This window comes from Suncus etruscus, chromosome 6, assembly GCF_024139225.1.
Source record: "Suncus etruscus isolate mSunEtr1 chromosome 6, mSunEtr1.pri.cur, whole genome shotgun sequence".
Classification (NCBI taxonomy): domain Eukaryota; kingdom Metazoa; phylum Chordata; class Mammalia; order Eulipotyphla; family Soricidae; genus Suncus; species Suncus etruscus.
Window position 1 is genome coordinate 36,400,777 of NC_064853.1, and position 21,831 is coordinate 36,422,607.

The 21,831-nt window shown below is 40.5% G+C and overlaps 1 protein-coding gene and 1 non-coding gene across 2 annotated transcripts in view; both read right to left on the reverse strand.

Annotated features, from left to right (window-relative positions):
* CTPS1 (CTP synthase 1) overlaps window positions 1–21,831 on the reverse strand; it is a 1,052,426-nt gene that overhangs the window by 685,732 nt on the left and 344,863 nt on the right. The gene's annotated exons all lie outside the window — the stretch shown is intronic.
* LOC126012956 (U6 spliceosomal RNA) lies at window positions 10,031–10,137 on the reverse strand. Its single transcript, XR_007497297.1, has one exon. It is a non-coding gene; the product is annotated as a U6 spliceosomal RNA (small nuclear RNA).

The window sequence follows — 21,831 nt, forward strand, 5'->3', positions numbered from 1 at the left end:
ATTTGTATTAAGGCCATTCCTCCAAACTTTAACATTCCTCCAGGAACTCCTATGCCAGCACCATGGCCCAGGGCAGGAGGACAGAGAGCAGTTTTGCTGCATGCAGGGACTGAACTGGATTGGAGAGTGCGCAAGAGAAGAGGCACGTAGATAAGAATTCTGCCTTCCCTGAGAGTAAAGAGGTGGAGGAGGACTCGGGCTGAGGCCAGGTCATTGCACAGCCCCAGGGGTCCTGCTGACACCACAGTCCTACAGGGTGACAACACTGACCTCCCAGAGCTATGTCATGGAAAGGGCAATTGGAGAAACAGGGCAGGTGCTGCCTGGAGAGAAGACTTGCAGACAGTCCCAAACCGCCATTGGCTAAAGAGCAAAGGCCAGTGCTGGGTCCCTGGCTGCCGGGATGTTCTGTGCAACCTCAGAGAGAAGGGCCCACGTGAGCTGTCCTGTTCTCTAACCTGAGAAAAAAAAAGCCTACAGGGTTGCCTCAGGAGGGAGCGTTGTCAGATTACCTATAGTGGGAAAGGGTGCAAACTGGAGAACCCCAGGGCTGTTGGATGCCAGGTAGGTCAGGGCAGAGGTGACCCTGAGTTTTCAGCCTATCACGACAGTTTTGCAATTACAGCTTACTGAATCTCTAGTATGTTCTGGGGGACTTCACACTTACATTACCATTCCTCTTCCTCATCCTATAAGTGGCTACTATTGTCCTCATTGGGAGGAGCGAGGGGGAAAGAGAGGGGAGAGGGCAGGGAAACTGAGGCTCAGAGCAGAGGAGTGGACAAGGTGTCTTGTCCAAGGGTACACCGGTGGGGTGAACTAGGATTTGAACCTGGTCTGGCCGACATCAGTGTCCACAGGCATGGGGTGGCTTCTTCAGGGAATCAGAGGGGCAAAGGCCAGCTGGAGCCCCTGGGGGACCAGGCTGGTGCTTCACGGGAAGCTGGGGCCCCACTGGGCTCTCCAATTAGCGAGAGCAGAGAAATCAGAGGCAGCAACAAGCTCTGCTAATGAGCTGCCACATTAAACAATGAGTCACACTTCCATACGGTGCCGCTCCAGCCCTAACCCGGAACAAACAAGCTGTGAGAAACAGTTTACAAAACAGCGAGGTGTGACTGTCTCCCGGCTGCCGCCCGCCCCTGCCACCACCACGGCATTGAAGCCACCACCCACGGGCGCGCACAGGCGCTGAGGAAGACCCGCGGGGATGCTCCTGAGCCAGACAGGGCCGAGGCCGGAGCCCAACAAGTCCCTAGCTTGGGAAAGACTTGGGGCCAGACCCTAAATTCAGTATTCACACTCTTTCCTGCTGTCTTCCAGCACGGGTGGTCACTCTTGACAGCAGACTGTGGACTTCACTTCTCTTGGCTTTAGTTTTCTCATCTGTATTATGGGGATAATAAGATTTCAACTCATTTTTCTCACTGGTGACAATGTGATCATCACAAAACCTGCCATGCACAGTGCCCGAGACCCAGGAGGCAGCAGAAAATGTAGATATTTTTCAAGACACCTCAGCTCAAAACCAAACTCTACAAATCTCAGTGCAGTGACTCCTTGCAGTGCTTATGCTGGATCATACATATCTATATCTCTGCCTTAGCCCTACTTAGCTGTGGGGCCTTCCAGGTGGAACTGTCCCTGCTCAAGGAGGCAGAGTGGGGGAAGATGAGAATATAGAGACTTCTGGGACAGATCATGCCTCTGGCAGTTATCAGCCTTGGACCCCTGAATCTGCCTGAATATTAAGACAATGGTGAAGGGGAGGAGTACCTGCCTTGGAGGCAGGTGGGAGGGTAGGAAGGAAACTGAGGACTTTGATATAGTGAAGTGGGCACTGATGAAGGGATTGGTGTTGGAACACTGTATGCTTGAAACTTAATCCTGAATAACTTTATAGTGTTTTAGTTCAATTCTTAAAAATAATAAAATGAACCTGCCTATCACTCAGTCCTAAAAATTCTAAAAATGTAGAATCTAGGTGTGTGTGTGTGTGTGTGTGTGTGTGTGTGTGTGTGTGTGTGTGTGTGTGTGTGTTGGGGGCAGAATCCGGTCATGCTCAGGAGTTACTCCTGACCCTGTACTCAAGAGTTACTCCTGCTTCAATCTAGGGACCATATGGAATGCTAGTGATTGAACCCAGGTGGGCAAGCTAGCCTTACCCTCTGTGCTATCTCTCCAATTTCTGGGACCTAGGTTTTAAAATTATGTTCTTATAATAAAGACTGATACTTGGTAATTATGTGCCAGTCATAGCTAACTCATTTAATTCTCATAACAACCTTATCATGTAATGTCTATTATTATTATCACCACATTCTTACAAGTGAGAAAACTGAAAAATAAAAAGGTTTAATAATTTTCCCCCAAGTCTCAAAACTTATAGATTTATAATTTATAATCTCAGACTTAAAACCAGATAAGATGGTCAGTAATATTATCAGTTTTTAATTGATTATATCATTCTGCCTCCCTCTTACCTTTACTAAACTACAACTCACTTCCTAAACCTATTGATAGTTTAATGTAAAAATGTAGTTTTAGGGCTTCTGGAAAGACAAAATAGCAGGGAGTAAATGAAACCCTCTGTCTTGAACAACTGAAAAACAATATATTTCAGACATCAAACATCACACAGCACAAAACAGAGAGAGAGAGAGGAGACACCAAAGTGGCTAGTAGCCATGCATGTAGCTAGTAACTTCTGCCCAGGGAGAATTTCCAGGTTGCAGCACAGGGTGCAGGGATCCAGCTATCTCCAAATGGAGGAGACAAAGCATGGAGTCAGGGAGGCCAAAGTAGCTTAAGTTTGTGGGACAAAGAACTACAGAAAGAAAACTTTTTCAAAAGCATGAAAGTTCTGCAAGATGTTCCCCTCAATCCTTCGGGTGAATATTGAATAGAATTTGTACATGGGTTATCTACCCACCTAAGGAAAGAACATTCCAAAGGACCAAAGGAAAGAATTTCCAGCATATACCCAAGTCCTACAATGACTTATATTTGTCCAATCAGAGTGGGAAAACTTCACTTAATAGGCAACCAGTTTATTCCATACTAAGGCATTACTTCAAATGTAGGGTGAGATGTAGTGATACTGCCTAACAAAATTGAAAGACAAACCTCAATAGAATCACTTTTCAAAGAACTTGACTACAATCTAGACATAGCTTAATCATGGTGCCTAAATAAAGATATTTAAAAAAAATAAGAAGAAAAGAAAAGAATAGGGATGCTAAGAAAAAAGCTAAAAGACAACATGAAATTTGTAATGTTAGGTTTCAATTTCAAAATACCACACAAGGTAGGTATGGTTTTGGATTGAAAAAGTCAATGAACATCAAACAATAAGAAACTCATATAGGGCCCGGAGAGATAGCTCAGTGGCATTTGCCTTGCAAGCAGCCGATCCAGGACCTGAGGTGGTTGGTTCAAATCCCGGTGTCCCATATGGTCCCCTGTGCCTGCCAGGAGCTATTTCTGAGCAGACAGCCAGGAGTAATCCCTGAGCACCACCGGGTGTGACCCAAAAACTAAAAAAAAAAAAAAAAAAAAGAAAAAAAAAAAAGAAACTCATATAAGGGGCCAGAGAGGTGGCGCTAGAGGTAAGGTGTCTGCCTTGCAAGTACTAGCCAAGGAAGGACCACGGTTCGATCACCTGGCGTCCCATATGGTCCCCCCAAAGCAGGGGCGATTTCTGAGCACTTAGTCAGGAGTAAGCATCAAACAGGTGTGGCCCAAAAATCCAAAAAAAAAAAAAAAGAAAAGAAAAGAAACATAAATTTTCAATAAAGAGCATTTTAACGATGTTGCTTTAAACTGTGATAAAGAAAAAATCTGAAAAATAAATTGTCTTGAAAAATAGACATTATTATTATTACATCAAAGGAATAAAAGTGATACAGCAGACTTCTTTTTGGAAAAAAATTTAGGTCAAAAGACAGTGATATAATGTCTTGAAAGTACAGAATGTAAAAACAAAACATATAAATCACCCATCCATCTAGAGTTCTATACTCAAGCAAAATATTTTTAAAAGGTAAAATACATTTCTATAAAGCATTTTAGCTGAAATAATTCATCATTAGCAGATCTACTACACACACACACACGCACGCGCACACACACACACACACACACACAATGGGCGCTGGAGTGATAGCATAGCAGTAGGGCATTTGCCTTGCATGCAATGGACCCGAAATGTACCTGGGTTTGATCCCTGTCATCTCATATGGTCTCCCCGGAGCCTGCCAGAAGTGGTTTTTGAGTGCAGAGCCAAGAGTAATTCCTGAGCACTGCCAGATATGGCTCCCCCAAAAAGACCCAAAAAAATAAAAACAAAATGATACTTACAGGAAGTCCTTGAGACAGAAAAAAACATAATACCAATGGAAATCTATATCTACATAGTCAAAAAAGACCTCTCTGCAAATAGTAGCTATATAATAAAATATTATTTAAATTATTTCAAAAAATTATTTCAAAGAGTCTGACTAGAAATCTAGTTCAATGGACTAGAGTGCATGTTTTGCATGCAGGAGGCCTGGGATCAATCCCTGGCACCATATATGGTCCTCTGAGTACCACCAAGCACTGCCAAAAGTGACTCACGTACAACAAGCTGGGGTAACCACAATTCACTTGATTTGGTCTCAAAACCAAAATAGATAAATAAATAGATAAAGGATAAAAAAAAGAGAGAAAACAAGTATTTTAGATTTACTGCTCATATGGGTAAAAAAATACATGGCAACAATAGCACAAAGACTAGGTAGGGGCAAAGTAGAAAGATAGTCTTGTAAAGGTTTTAGTTCATGCATAAGGTTAGGTACAATATTATTTTATTTTTTAATAAAATAAAATACTTTAAATGTGTGGTATAAGCCTAAAGTATAACAAAACATTGGAGCTGGAGTGATAGCTCAGCAGTAGAACATTTGCCTTGCATGCAGACGACCCAGGATGGACCTGGGTTCAATCCTTGGCAGCCCATATGCTCCCCCGAGCCTACCAGGAGGAATTTCTGAATGCAAAGCCAGGAGTAACCCCTGAGAGCTGCTGGGTGTGGCCCCAAAACAAACAAAGAAAAATAGTATAACAAAACATAATTAATGAAGTCAGTAATGAAGATAAAGTCAAATCATGGAAAATACCCAATCTTGGGGCTGTTGAGATAGCTTGGCGGTAAGGTGTTTGCCTTTCGTTCGGAAGGACGGTGGTTCAAATCCCAGCATCCCATATGGTCCCCTGTACCTGCCAGGGGCAATTTCTGAGCATAGAGCCAGGAGTAACCTCTGAGCACTGCCGGGTATGACCCAAAAACTAAAACACCAAAACAAAACAAAACAAAACACACACACACACACACACACACACACACACACACACACACACACACACACACACACCCCAAAATAAAAAGAAAAGAAAATACCCAATCTTAAAAACTAAAAGAAAAACTAAAAAAAAGTAACAAGTGGAAAACAACTAGCAAGAAGGTAGACTTAAATTCAGTGATATCAACAATCCTGTAAAATGTAAATGATCTATAAATCATAAATGAAAGACCCAAATTATTTATTCAAAGTAAGATCTAACTAAAAGTTGTCTGTAATAAATCTATTTTAAATATAAATTTAGTTCCATCAAAAACTAGTAGAATTTTTGGGGCCGGAGAGATAGCACAGCAGTAAGGCGTTTGCCTTGCATGCAGAAGGATGATGGTTCGAATCCCGGCATCCCATATGGTCCCCCGAGCCTGCCAGGAGCGATTTCTGAACGTAGAGCCAGGAGTAACCCCTGAGCACTTCCAGGTGTGACTCAAAAACAAAAACAAACAAACAAACAAAAAACTAGTAGAATTTTTGAGGTTACAATGGGTAGAGCACTTGCCTTGTTTATTTGGGCAGATTCCCAATACCCTGTAAGGTCCCCTAAGCCCTCCAGAAATAATACCTGAGTGCAGATCAGAGTAAGCCCTAAAAACCACTCAATAACCAACCAAACAACTAATAGAATTGCAAAAGATTATTAGGAAAAATCCACAACCATCATTAGAGATATTTCATATTTTATACATATTAAGACTGTTTCCTAAAACTTGATGGAAAAGACCAGCAAAAAAGTCAGGAAGAATTTAATAGACTTAAACAATTATCAACCAATTTTAGACATAAAACACTATACTCACTAATGGTAGAATATACTTTGGGGAAGTGGGGATGGGACCTTCTCAGTGGTGTTGAAGACCACCAGGGTAGAGTATACCCAGAGGTGCCCAGAAAGCTATAAAGTGCTGGGGACCGTGTGCTTGAACCCTTAAAGCTATTCTCTCAGCCCTAGACAGTACATGCTTTTAAATTTACAAGTATAAACTTTAAAGTGAGTAGTAAATAAGACTTGGAGATCTAATTACTATAGAGAATATAGAAAATAACATTGTATTATAATTATTAAGATTTTGGGGGCCACACCCAGTGACACTCAGGGGTTATTCCTTGGCTCTGCACTTAGAAATTGCTTCTGGCAGGCTTGGGGGACCATATTGATGCTGGGGATAGAACCCAGGTCTGGCCCAGTTAGGCTGCGTGCAAGGAAACGCCCTACCATGGTGCTAACTCTCTGGCCCCTATTATCAAGTTTCTAAGAGCCTAGAATGATTACATCCACTGAAATAAAATAATGATATGATAGAGGTGCTGTTTATCATTAGAATGTCAATTATATGTTAATATAAGAGAAAGAACAGAGTATGAAGGAAGTATAAAAATAAAAGGGAAAAAATAGTGCAACTAAAAGCTTTGGAGGGGAGGCAAGGGTGCTCTCAAGAAGTGCTGAAGAGTCCCGGGAGCCACACCTGGCAATACTTGACAACCTGGCCTGACTGTTTAATATTAGAGCTTGAGGGTGTGGCATCACCAGATCCTGTGGAACTGGGTACTAGGACCTATCAGGACCACACCTAGTGGTAATTCGGGGACCATACAGTGCTAGAAATCAAACTAGGCTCACAAGAACATAAAGCATGGTGTCTGACCCCAGTACTAACTCTCCAACCCTCAATAACCTTTTTTATAAAAAGTAAATGGAACCAGAAAGGCAAACGAAGTAAAGTGTGTGCCTTGCATGCTATTAGCCCATGTTCTATTCCCAGTATCACACATGGTTCCCACAAGCCCCTCCATGAGTGATCTTGGAGTGATCATACCACTGCACTTGGTATAGCCCCAAATAAGTAAACAAACATTAAAAACAAACAAACAAACAAACCCCAAACAGATAGGATGCAACAGGGTATTAACTTTGAAGTCTGGCATGCAAACTTTTAGTTACCACTTGGATATATTATTATGTGGTCTTGGATTGCCTGTACCTCCAATCCTTCTTGATTAAAATGCAGAGCTGGGTGGATAGTAAAGGACTTTGGTTTGATCCGTAGCCCCAAAAGGCCCCACTGAGCAACCCCAGATTAGCTCTGGTGGCCATTGAGCATGACAAATAACAAGGGCATCCTTGAGTTTTCACTGGACCACTGTCCTGTCTAGTCAAGAATCACCATGAGTGGTCCTCAAGGACTCTGGCCAGGATTTGGGGACCTTCTTTGCTCAAATAAGGAGAGGAGAACCTATATGCCAATCTAATAATGCTGGTGGGGCTCTTTTATTTTATTTTAAATCTGATTATGGGCCAGAGCAATAACACAGCAGTAAGATGTTTGCCTTGCACACAGCCAATCCAGAACAAACCTAGGTTCAATTCTCAGCATTTCATATGTTCCCCTGAGCCTGCCAGGAGAGATTTCTGAGTGCAAAGCCAGGAGTAACCCCTGAGCGCTGTCGGGTGTGGCCCCAAACCCCCAGACAAATTAAATATAATTACTTTATTTAAGCACCATGGTTACAAAATTGTTCATGATTGAGTTTCAGTCATAGAATGTACACCACCCTTCACCAGTGCACATTTCCAGCCACCACTGTCCACAGTTTGCCTCCCACTCACCCGATCCTGCCTACCTCTGAGGCAAGCATTTTATTTCTCTCTCTAACTCTCTCTCCCTCTCTCTCTTTTCTTTTTTGACACTGTAGTTCACACTCTTGCTAATGAAGGGGTACCATGCATATTACTTTATCCCCTTCCAGAAACCAGTTATTGTTCAGAGTGATCAGTTCCAACTACCATTGTCACAGTGGATCATTTTTATTACTCTAACTCGTTTATCAATCTTTGTGGCAAGCTTTCTACCACGATTCTCATCTCTACTGTCTTTGGATTTTATTATCATACTATCTTTTTTTTTTTTCGGGCCACACCCATTTGGTGCTCAGGGGTTACTCCTGGCTAAGTATTCAGAAATTGCCCCTGGCTTGGGGGGACCATATGGGACGCTGGGGGATCAAACTGTGGTCCTGATCCTTGGCTAACACTTGCAAGGCAGACACCTTACCTCTAGTGCCACCTCGCTGGCCCCTATCTTTTATTTTTATTATATCTCACAAATGAGTGAGATTATTTTGTTTCATTCTCTTCCTCTGACTCATTTCACTCAGCATAATAACCTCCATATCCATCCATGTATCAGCAAATTTCATGATTTAATTTTTCCTGACAGCTGCATAGTATTCTATTGTGTAAATTACACAGTTTCTTTAGCCACTCGTCTGTTCTCGGGCACTTGGGTTGTTTCCAGATTCTGGCTGTGTTAAATAGTGCTGCAACAAACATGGACTACAGTGGGTTTTTCTGCATGGTGTTTTGGGTTCCTAGAGTATATCCTTAGAAGTGGTATTGATGGGTTATATGGAAACTTAATTTTTAGTTTTTTGAGAAATATCCATATTGTTTTCCAAAAAAGGCTGGAACAGTTTATATTCCTATCAGCAGTGAATGAAAGTCCCTTTCTCCCTGAATCCATGTCAGCACTGGTTGTTCTTGTTCTTTTTTCATGTGTGTCAGTCTCAGTGGTGTGAAATGACATCTCATTATTGCTTGGTTTGCATCTCCCTGATTATTAGTAATATAGAGCATTTTTTTCTTTTTTCCTTTTTTTGTTTGTTTTTTTTTTTTTTTTTTTCTTTTTGGGTCACACCCGGCAGTGCTCAGGGGTTACTCCTGGCTCTATGTTCAGAAATCACTCCTGGCAGGCCTAGGGGATCATATGGGATGCCGGGATTCGAACCATCATCCTCTGCATGCAAGGCAATCACCTTACCTCTATGCTATCTCTCTGGCCCCTAGAGCGTTTTTTTCATGTGCTTTTTGGCCATCTGTATTTTTTTCTTAAGGAAATGTCTGTTCATTTCTTCTTTCCATTTTTGAATGGGGTTAAATTTTTTTCTTCTTGCTAAGTATACAGTGCCTTGTGTATTTTAGATATTAACCCCTTATCTAGTGGATATTGGGGGAATATTTTCTCCCATTCTATGAGTAGCCTTTGTATCCTAGTCACTATTTTCTTTGAAGTACAGAAGCTTCTCAGTTTAATTAGTCCCATTTATTTATTTTTGCTTTCACTCGTTTGGATGGTGATGTTTCATCTTTGAAGATGACTTTAACTTTAATGTCATGGAGTGTTCTGCCTACATCAGGGGTCTCAAACTTGTGGCCCGCAGGCCGTTTGCGGCCCTCCATACAACATTTTGTGGCCTGCGGCCGGCCTTCAAATATCGCAGTATTCGCGATTATTCGCTTACCGAATAATCGCAATAAAAATCGCATCAGTGGGGCCGGGTAGGTGGCGCTGGAGGTAAGGTGTCTGCCTTGCAAGCGCTAGCCAAGGAAGGACCACGGTTCGATCCCCTGGCGTCCCATATGGTCCCCCCAAGCCAGGGGCGATTTCTGAGCACATAGCCAGGAGTAACCCCTGAGCATCAAACGGGTGTGGCCCAAAAAACCAAAAAAAAAAAAAAAATCGCATCAGTAAAAAAAAATTGCATTAAACATTCGTATAACCCGAGCAGTTCCGTTCGGGGTATGCAAATGTTTAAAGCAATTTTTTGCAATTTTTTTTCTTTCTAATGCAATTTTTTAAAATATGGAATGCTTCACGAATTTGTGTGTCATCCTTGCTCAAGGGCCATGCTAATCTTCTCTGTATCGTTCCAATTTTAGTATATGTGCTGCCGAAGCGAGCACACTAATGTGATTTTTTATTGCAAATATTCTGTAAGCAAATAATCGGGAATACTTTGCGCCTAGCCCAGATGTCATTTCCGCTGCTCCTGCCTGCTGTCCCTTACATTATCGGAGGCCTAAGGGAGAGAAGTTTATTACGGAATTAAATTTTTTCATAACTTCATCATGACTTCATCAAAGCCTGCAGTGAAGAGAAAGATTGATGACGAGCACAGACAATTTCAGGAAAAGTGGGAGACGCAGTATTTCTTTGTTGAGCACAGTGGCATCCCCACATGTCTTATTTGCTCAGAGAAAGTTGCAGTGCACAAGGAATACAACTTGAAATGCCATTATTCAACTAAACAAGCTGAGGAATGTGCAAAATATCAAGGAAATGAGAGAGCCAAGCGGGTTGCCAGTCTTAAAGCATGGTTAACGAGGCAACAAGATTTCTTAAAGAAAGCAACCAAAGAGAATGTTGCATCAGTCGAAGCTAGTTACATGGTTAGTGAGATGATTGCTAAGGCAGGGAAACCATTCACAGAAGGAGAGTTTGTTAAAAAAAAATAGATGTTACAGGCTGCAAGTATTATCTGTCCACAAAAGAAAGGTCAGTTTAGCAAAATCAGCCTTCTTCCAACACTGTGGCAGAGCGCATTTCTGACATGTCAAGTGACATTTATCATCAACTGTGTGAAAAAGCCAAATGTTTTGATGCATACTCAGTTGCTTTTGAGGAGGGCACAGATATAACAGACTGCGCAGCTCACAATTTATGTCTGTGGTGTTGATTGCAATTTTGAATTGACAGAGGAGCTGCTCACAATAATTCCAATGCATGGCCAGACCACTGCTAATGAGATATTTTGGCATCTGTGTGACGCCATTGAGAATGCAGGTTTGCCATGGAAGAGGTTTATTGGAATAATAACCAATGGAGCACCATCGATGACAGGGAGGAAAAAAGGACTGGTGGCACTTGTTCAAAAAAAACTTGGAGGAGGGTGTAGAGAAAGAAGGCCATTGCTCTTCACTGCATTATCCATCAGCAGGCCCTTTGCAGTAAATGCCTGCTGTGTGACAATGTGATGTCTGTTGTTGTGAAATGCATCAACCAAATCAGATCCAGGGGCTTAAAGCATAGGAGGTTTCGTGCTTTTTATATATATATATATATATATATATATATATATATATATATATATATATATATATATATATATATGAAATGGAGTCAGAATATGGAGATGTGCTCTATTTCACCGAGGTACGTTGGCTCAGTAGGGGAAATGTCCTGAAAAGATTTTTTGAGTTGAGAGAAGAAGTGAAAGCCTTCATGGAGATGGATGGGAATGCTGTTTCTGAGTTGAGTGATCACAAATGGCTCATGGACTTAGCTTTTCTTGTTGGCATCACACAGAAGCTGAATGTACTAAACAAGATGTTACAAGGCCTGGGGCAGCTTATCAGTGCTGCCTATGACAATATGAGAGCATTCTCCACAAAACTTGTGTTATGGAAATCCCTGCTCTCTCAGACAAACCTTTGCCATTTCCCAGCATGCAAGGAACTTGTGGATGAAGGCATACCATTCAGTGGTGAGAAATATGTTGATGCTATTTTTAAGCTAGAGAAGGAACTTGATCACAGATTTGCAGACTTCAAAAAGCACAGAGCCACTTTCCAAATTTTTGTGGACCCCTTTTCCTTTGATGTGCAAGATGCCCCTCCTGTGCTTCAAATGGAGCTCATTAACCTGCAATGCAACTCTGATCTCAAAGCCAAATTCAGGGAGATTAGTGGAAAAGCAGACACGCATGGGCAATTTTTGAGAGAATTGCCCCCCAGCTTCCCTGAGCTTTCCTGAATGTTCAAGCGCACCATGTGCCTTTTTGGGAGCACATATTTGTGTGAAAAGTTATTCTCCACATTGAACTTCAATAATCAAAGTACAGGTCTACACTTAATGATGATCATCTTCAAGCCATACTGAGGGTCAACTGCTTCCTCTCTAAAGCCAAATATGGTTCAGATTTGTGAGAAGAAGCGCTGTCAAGTCTCTGGCAGCAAAGGAATAGGCAAAAGATGCCATGTTCAGAAGAACTGTTCATGATCTTCACTCAATGTTCTATTCATGTTCAGAAGAAATAATTAAAACTGTTAATAATGACGTTTGAGGATTTTTTTTTTTTTTTTTGTGAAACCCTTATGCGGCCCTGCCTCACCCTGACTATGCCTCCTGCGGCCCCCAGGTAAGTTGAGTTTGACACCCTGTCCTACATTTTCCTCTTTGGAAAAATTTTCCTTTTTGATTTGATTTTCGTGTATGATATTAAAGAGAGGTCTGAATTTACACTTTTGTATGTAGTTGACCAGTTTTCCAACACCACTTGTTGAAAAGGTTTTCCTTGTTCCACTTTGTATTTCTTGCCGATTTATCAACGATTAAGTCTCAGAATATTTAATTCTACCTTACTAATCTGAGGGTGTGTCTTTATCCAAATACCATGTTATTTTAGTGCTTTATAGTAAAATTTGAAGTTGGGGAAAGTGATGCCTCTCATATTTTTTTCCCAAGGATTTCTTTAGTTATTTGTGGATGTTTATTGTTACACATGAATTTCAAGAGTGTTCGATCTACTTCTTTAAAAAAATGTCATGGGTGCCTTGCCTGCGCTAGCCTAGGACGGACCGCGGTTCGATCCCCCGTCGTCCCATATGGTCCCCCAAGAAGCCAGGAGCAACTTCTGAGCGCATAGCCAGGAGTAACCCCTGAGCGTCACAGGGTGTGGCCCAAAAACCAAAAAAAAAAAAAAAAAGTCATGGGGAGGGGTTGAAGTGGTGGCACAGCAGTAGGGCATCTGCCTTGCATGCGCTAACCTAGGACGAACCATGGTTCAATCCCCTGGCGTCCCATATGGTCCCCAAAGCCAGGAGCGATTTCTGAGTGCATAGCCAGGAATAACCCCTGAGCGTCACCAGGTGTGGCCCAAAAGCCAAAAAAAAAAAAAAAAAGTCATGGGTATTATTCTTGTAGGGATTGCATTAAATATGTACAAGTATTTTGCAAGTATTGCCATTTTAATTATGTTAATCTTCCCAAATCATGAGCAGGGTCTCAGTTTCTTTGTGTACTCTTTTATTTCTTGTAGCAGTGTTTTGTAATTTTTTTTTTTGTATAGGTCTTTCATTTCTTTAGTTAAGTTGACTCCAAGGTATTTTCTGAGGCACAATTGTGAATTGACTTGGTTTTGTTTATTTGTTTGTTTATTTTTGTTTTTGGGTCACACCCGGCAGCGCTCAGGGGTTACTCCTGGCTCTAAGCTCTGCAATTGCTCCTGGCAGGCTCAAGGGACCATATGGGATGCCAGGATTCGAACCACCGACCTTCTGCATGCAAGGTAAAAGCCTTAACTCCATGCTATCTCTCCGGCTCTGAGTTGTTTTTGTTTGTTTGTTTTTTGTTTTGGGGCCACACTCAGTGGTGCTCAGTGGTTACTTCTGACTCTGTACTTAAAATTATTTCTGGCAGGCTCAGGGGACCGTATGGGATGACAGAAATCAAACCTGGGTCTGTCCCAGGTATGCTGAATGCAAAGCAAAAGCCCTGCTGCTGTGCTATCTCTCTGGCCCCTGAATTGTTTTTTAATGTGTCTTACTTCTTTTATTATTTGCATAAATAAAAGCCATGGATTTTTTGCATATTAATTTTTTAACCTGTCATTTTATTATACAATTCCATTGTTTCTAGGACCTTTTTGGTAGAGTCTTTAGGATTTTCTAAGTATAGTATATAATCTGCAAACAGTAAGAACTTGATTTCTTTCTTTTAGATCTGTATGTCTTGATATTTTTTTCTTACCTGATTGCTATGGCAAGTACTTCCAGTATTCCGATAGTATCCAGTACTATAGGGAAAGAGAGGGTAACCTTGTCTTGTGCCAGACCTTAGAGGAAAAGCTTTTAGTTTTCCCCATTGAGTATAATCTTTGTTATAGGCTTCTGGTAAATAGTCTTGACAATATTTTAAAAAACTACTACAATTCCTATCTTGTTGAGAGTTTTTTTTTTTTTTTTATCATGAATAGATGCTGAACCTTGTCAAATGCTTTCTCTCTGCATCTATTAATATGATCATATTGATTGATTTGCCTATATTAAACCATCCTTGCATCTCTGAGATGTATCTTATTTGGTCATGTTGTATAATCTTCTTGATAAACTGTTGGATTCTATTTGCTAGTATTTTGTTGAGGATCTTTGCATCTGTGTTCATCAAGGATATAGCCCTGTAGTTCTCTCTCTCTCTCTCTCTCTCTCTCTCTCTCTCTCTTGGTTTTTAGGTCACACCTGGTGTCATTCAGGGATTACTCCTGGCTCTGCACTCAGAAATCACTCCTGGCTCAGGGGATCATATGTAATATTGGGATACTAACCACCATCTATCCTTGGTTGGCTGCTTGCAAGGCAAACGCCCTACCATTGTGTTATCTCTCCAGCCTCTGTAGTTCTCTTTTTTTTTTTTGTGTGTGTGGCATCTCTGTCTGCTTTTGGTATCAGGGTGATGTTAACTTCATATAAACTATTTGGGAGTATTTCTGTTTCTTCAATTTCCTGGAAAAGCCTTAAAGGGATTGGCAGTATGTCATTTTAAAAGATTTGAAAGAATTCACAAGTGAATCTTTCTAGGCCTGGGCTTTGTTTTGGAGAAGACTTTTGATTACCATTTCAATTTTCTCAATAGTGATAGGTCTATTCAGATAGTCCAGATATCTTGGTTCAAACTGGGAAGTTACAGGAATCCAATAATTTATCTATTTCTTCTAGGTCCTCTTATTTTGTGGCATAAAGATTCTCAGAGTAATCTCTGATTGCCCTCTGAATTTCTGTAGTATTTGTAGTGGCCTCTCCCTCCCCCTTTTCATTTCTGATTCTATATAGTAAGATATTTTTCTCTCTCTTTGTGAGTCTTGCTAATAGTTTATTGATATTGTTTATTTTTTCAAAGAACAACTCTTGCTTTCATTGATCTTTTGGATTATTTTCTGGATTTCCTGTTCACTAATTTCTGCTCTAAGTTTTATTATTTCCTTCTTTCTGCCTATTTTTGCTTCATTTTCTTGATCATTTTCTGATTTTTCAAGCTGTGCCATTAGGTTTTTTTTTTATGTAGGTCCTTTCTTTCTTCCTTCCTGATAAATGCTTGCAAAGCTATAATTTTTCCTTTAAAGACCACTTTTGCTTGTCCCACAAATTCTACTAATTCGTGTCTTCACATTCTCATTTGTTTCTAGGAATCTTTTAATTTCCTCTTTGATTTTTTATTTGTTTGTTTTGGGGCCACATCCGTGGTGCTCAGGGGTTACTCCTGGCTCTGTGCTCAGAAATCGCTCCTGGCAGGCACGGGGGACCATGTGGGATGCTGGGATTTGAACCACTGTTGGTCCTGGGTCAGCTGCTTGCAAAGCAAACACCCTACTGCTGTGCTATCTCTCCAGCCCCTCCCCTTTGATTTAGTCTCTGACCACTGGTTGTTCAGTAGTGAGCTGTTTATTTAAGTTTTTTCTCTGAGTCTGTTTGTAATTCATTTCTATTTTCAGTACATCATGATCTGAGAAGATAGTTGATACAATTTCTATTCTTTTTATTTTATAGAGGTGTGTTTTATGGCCCACCATGTGGTTTATCTTGAAGAATGTCCTATGTGCATTGGGGAATAATGTATATCCAATTTTCTGGGGATGAAAAGCCTTGTATATCTCTACTAAGCCCCTTTCTTTCATTTCTTCCTTTAAAGCAAGTATATTCTTGTTAAATTTTAGCCTGGTTAATCTATCAAGAGGTGATAGCATTAAAATTTCCCACTATTATTGCGTTGCTATTGATGTCTTTCTTCAAGTCTATTAGCAGTTGGGTTTTTTATTGTTTTTGTTTTTGGCTCTATGCTCAGAAATCACCCCTGGCAGGCACAGGGGACCATGTGGGATGCTGAGATTCGAACCACCGTCCTTCTGCATGAAAGGCAAACACCTTACCTCCATGTTATCTCTTTGGCCCCTATTAGCAGTTGTTTTAAGTATTTTGCTGTCCCTCACTAGTTGCATATGTGTTTAGGAGCACGAATTCTTCCTGATGTATACATCCCCTAATTATTATGAAATGCCCATTTCTGTCTCATAACTTTTTTTAAGCCTAAGGTCTGTGTTGTCTGATATTAATAGGGCCACACCAACCTTTTTTTAAAGGAGTGTTTTTTCTTGAAGTATTGTCTTCCAACCTTTGATTTTGAGTCTGTGTATGCTCTGGCTATTTCTATGTGTTTCTTGCAGGAAGAAAAATGTTGGATTCAATTTTCTCATCTATTTTGCCACTCTGTGCCTCTTAATTGGTGCTTTTAGTTTAATGACATCGAGAGAGATAATTGTCATGGGACTTTGTGTAATCTTTTGGTAGACATTTGTTGTGTTTGTGGGGTTTGCCTTGATTTAAAGTAGACTCTTCAGTTCTTTTTTTTAATTTGTTTTTATTTTTTTGGGTTTTGGGTCACACCTGGCAGTGCAAAGGGGTTACTCCTGGCTCTATGTTCAGAAATCGCTCCTGGCAGGCTCAGGAAACCATATGTGATGCTGGGACTTGAACCACTGTCCTTCTGCATGCAAGAAAACACCCTACCTCCATGCTATATCTCCGGCTCCACTTTTCAGTTATTTTAAGGTTAATTTTGAGTCTGTAAAGTTTCTAAGCTGTTGTTTATTCATGAAGCTGTGTATTTCTCCTTTAAACCTGAATGAAAGTCTGCTGGGTGAAGTATTCTTGGTGATGCTTTTATTTCATTCACTATATCCCACAACTAGACTACCAATCTTGGATAGTTGCTTGTGATAAATCTGCTGTAAATATTAAGTTTTCTTCTTCACATGTAATTTTTTTCTGATATTGCTGCTTTCAATATATATGGTTTTCTATATATATATATATGGTTTCCAATATATATGTTTTTCAATATATATACATATATGGTTTTCTATATATGTACGGTTTTCATCATTATTAGTAGAGTGTGTCTCGAGGTGCTTTTATTTGAATCTATTTTAGCTGGTACTCTTTAGGGTGCAAGCATTCTTTAGTTCTGGGAATTTCTCAGTGATGATGTCTTTGTTTTTTTTTTGTTTGTTTGTTTGTTTGTTTTCTTTTGGGTCACACCAGGCAGCGCTCAGGGGTTACTCCTGGCTCTATACTCAGAAATTGCTCCTGGCAGGCTCAGGGAACCCTATGGGATGCCGGGATTTGAACCACTGAATTTCTGCATGCAAGGTAAATGCCTTACCTCCATGCTATCTCTCCGGCCCCATCTTTGACTGTTACTTTTTCATAAGGGTTTTCTTGCTGGCCCTCTGGGACCTCAATGATTCTTATGTTGTTTCTATAAAATTTTATCCCAAAGTTCCATTGTTGTCTGTTCACTTATCTTGGGGATGTTTTCCATCTTCTGTTCGTTTAACACTCTTCCAATTTCTTCTACTGAATGGAGATGTTTTGCAGCTCATCTTCTAGCTCTCTGATTCTGTCCTCAGCAGCTGTTACTCTGCTAGTGAACCTTTTCAGTGAGATTTTTCATTTCACCTAACAGGTTTATCAGCCCAGATATTTCTGCTTGAGTTTTTCTCATTTCTACTCTCCTATCCTCTTTAGTTTTATGGGCTGTCAATTCTACAGTTTCTTTGAACAGCCTTAACATTTCCTCTCTAAAATCCTGATCATGGGGGCCGGAGAGATAGCATGTTAGAGATTGCTCAGGTTACCCCTGAGCATTACGGGGTGTGACCCAAAACCCAAAATAAAATAAAATAAAATAAAATCTTGATCACAATGTTTATATAGGTAGCTGATGTTAGTTGAATCTTCAGAACTAGCATCTTTAATCACAGGTGTGGTGGGGGATATGCATTGTTTTCACACTGTGACTTTTGTAGTGTGGTGCTTTTTTTTTTTTCTGTTTTTTGTTTTTGGGTCATGCCCGGCAGTGCTCAGGGTTATTCCTGGCTCTATGCTCAGAAATTGCCCCCTGGCAGGCACAGGGGACTATATGGGATGCCAGGATTCGAACCACTGACCTTCTGCATGAAAAGCAGATCAAAACATCAATGAGGTACCATCTCACACCACAGAGACTGGCATATATCACAAAGAACAACAACAATCAGTGCTGGTGGGGTTGTGGGGAGAAAGGAACTCTCATTTACTGGTGGTTGGAATGCTTTCTTGTTCAGCCTTTATCGAAAACAATATGAAATTCCTCAAAAAGCTGGAAATTGAGTTCCCTTATGATCCAGTTATAGCAATCCTAATGCCTTACCTCCATGCTATCGCTCCGGCCCCAAAGTGGTGCATATTTTTATGTGCTGTGGTGGAGTTCCTTGACTAGAAGCAATGCATAACCACAGAGTGAAACAGAGTAGCCAGTCTTGACTGGGCTCACTCACCTCACTTCAATTCAAAATAGTCTTATTATTCAAGGCTGGAGAGATAACATGGAGGTAGGGCATTTGCCTTACATGCAGAAGGACAGTGGTTCAAATCCCAGCATCCCATATGGTCCCTCGAGCCTGCCAGGAGCGATTTCTGAGCTTAGAGCCAGGAGTAACCTCTAAGCATTGCTGGGTGTGACCCAAAAACCAAAAAAAAAAAAGTCTTATCGCTCCTGGCAGGCTCGGGGGACCATATGGGATGCTGGGATTCAAACCACTGTTCTTCTGCATGCAAGGCAAATGCCCTACCTCCATACTATCTTTCCAGCTTCTTCAAAATAGTCTTTTTTTTTTTTTAAAGAAAAGGTCTTTGTGGCTGGAGTGGTGGCACAAGTGGTAGGGAGTTTGCCTTGCACAGGCTGACCTAGGAAAAACTAAAACTAAAAACTAAAGAAACTGTGGTACATATACACAATGGAATATTATGCAGCTGTCAGGAGGGATGAAGTCATGAAATTTTCCTATACATGGATGTACACAGAATCTATTATGCTGAGTGAAATAAGTCAGAGAGAGAGAGAAAAACGCAGAATGGTCTCACTCATCTATGGGTTTTAAGAAAAATGAAAGACATTCTTGCAATAATAAATTTCAGACACAAAAGAGAAAAGAGCTGGAAGTTCCAGCTCACCTCAGGAAGCTCACCACAAAGAGTGATGAGTTTAGTTAGAGAAATAACTACATTTTGAACTGTCTGTATGAGGGAAATGTAGAGCCTGTTTAGGGTACAGGCGGGGGTTGGGTGGGGAGGAGGGAGATTTGGGACTTGGGTGATGGGAATGTTGCACTGGTGATGGGTGGTGTTCCTTTTATGACTGAAACCCAAACACAATCATGTATGTAACCAAGGTGTTTAAATAAAAAAATAAATAAATAAAAAAAAAAGAAAAGGTCTTTGTGGCTGGAGTGGTGGCACAAGTGGTAGGGAGTTTGCCTTGCACAGGCTGACCTAGGAGGAACTGTGGTCCGATCCCCTGGCATCCCATATGGTCCCCCAAGCCAGGAGTGATTTCTGAGTGCATAGCCAGGAGTAACCCCTGAGCATCACTGGGTGTGGCCCAAAAATGAAAAAGAAGGAAGGAAGAAGGAAGAGAGAGAAGGAAGAGAGAAAGAAAGAAAAAGAAAGAAAAAGAAGAAAGAGAGAAAGAAAGAAAGAAGAAAGAAAGAAGAAAAAAAGAAAGAAAGAAAGAAGAAAGAAAGAAAGAAAGAAAGAAAGAAAGAAAGAAAGAAAGAAAAAGAAAGGGAGGGAGGGAGGAAGGAAAGAAAAGAAGAAAAAGAAAGAAAGAAAAAGAAAGAAAGAAAGAAAGAAAGAAAGAGAAAAAAGAAAAGAAAGAAAGAGAAGAAGAAAGAAAAAAGAAAGAAGAAAAAGAAAAGAAAGAAAGAAAGAAAGAAAGAGAAAGAAAGAAAGAAGAAAGAAGAAAGAAAGAAAGAAAGAAAGAAGAAAGAAAGAAGAAAGAAAGAAAAGAAGAAAGAAAGAAAGAAAGAAAAAGAAGAAAGAAAGAAAGAAAAGAAAGAAAGAAAGAAGAAGAAGAAAGAAAGAAAGAAAGAAAGAAAAGAAGAAAGAAGAAAGAAAAAAGAAAGAAAGAAAGAAAGAAAGAAAGAAAGAAAGAAGAAAGAAAGAAAGAGAGAAAGAAAGAAAGAAGAAAGAAAGAAAGAAAGAAAGAAAGAAAAGAAAGAAAGAAAGAAAGAAAGAAAGAAAGAAAGAAGAAAGAAAAAAGAAAGAAAGAAAGAAAGAAAGAAAGAAAGATGTCTCAGTTTTGGCACCACACTTGCTGGTGCTCTTGGCTGTGTGCTCTGGGATCACTCCTATTGAGACTTAAGGAACTATATACTATATGGGGTCCTGGGGGTCAAATTCAGATCAGGCTGTATGAAAGACCAGTGACCTACCTACTACACTATCTCTTCAGCCCCTAAACAGGTCTTTGGGGATCTATTTCCCACACAATTCAACCACTTAAGGCATAAAATCTAATGACTTTGTGTTTATTTGCAGAATTGAGAGAGCAATTAGTACAATCTGCTTGATAAAATGTATAGAAAGCCCAAAAGAAATTTCTTACCCATTGGCAATCACTTACCTTTCCTACCAATCCCCTTAGCTCTAATTTAATTTATTTTTATACATATATCTGCCTTCTCTGGACATTTTATATAAATAGAATCACACACTATGTGAGCCTCAGTGACTGGCTGCATTTGCTCTGGAAAAAGCATTTAAGCTGCATCTATGTCATATTACAGACCAGCACCTCATCAAATTTCACTGCTTTTCATTGCCAATTAATATTGCATTATTTGAATGGACCTCAGATTTATCCACTCACCAATTGATGGACATTTGGATTGTTTTTCTATTTTCACTATTAAAACAATGCAGCTATGAACGCTCAGGTATGATTGTTTGGTGTGAACATATGTTTTCATTTTGGGGGCATATATCTAGGAGTAGAATTTCTGGATGAAATGAGAACTCCATGTTTAACATTTGTATAGAATTTCCAAACTGCTTTCCAAAGTGGATGCAACATTTTACATTCCAATCAGTCCTGATGGAGAATTTAATTTCCCCACATTTTCACCAGTTGTTGTGAATTGAATGCGTGTGTGCCCCCTCTCTCAAATTCCTATGTTGAAGTCTTAACCCTCCACATGGTTGTATTTGCAGGTAGGACCTTTGCAGAGGTGGAAGGCTAAGTCAGGCCAAAGGGTAGAGCCCTAATTCATTAAGTCTCATCTCTTCCTCTCTCCAATTGTCCCCCTCACTCCCCACTTTTGTCTCCCTTCCCTCCCTCTCACCCCACTTATCTTATGACCACACAGTCAGATGTAACCACCTACAAGCCAGGAATAATAGCCTCAGCTGAAAGCAAATTGGTCTGAACCTTGATCTTGGATTTCTCAGCCTTCAGATCTGTGAGAAACAAACCATGTTATTTAGCTAACCTGGTGGACACATCTTCCCTGGTGTTTCTTAACCATTGTATATCTTTTTGTTTTTGTTTTTGTTTTTTTTTTTGGACCCATATACATTAGTGCTCAGAGTTTTGCTCCTGGCTCTGCACCCTGAAGTCGCTCATGGCAGGCTCAGGGGACCATATGGAATCCCAAGAATTGAACCCGGGTTCATCCCTGGTAGGCCAAATGCAAGGCAAATGCCCTACCGATGTGCTATCTCTCCAGC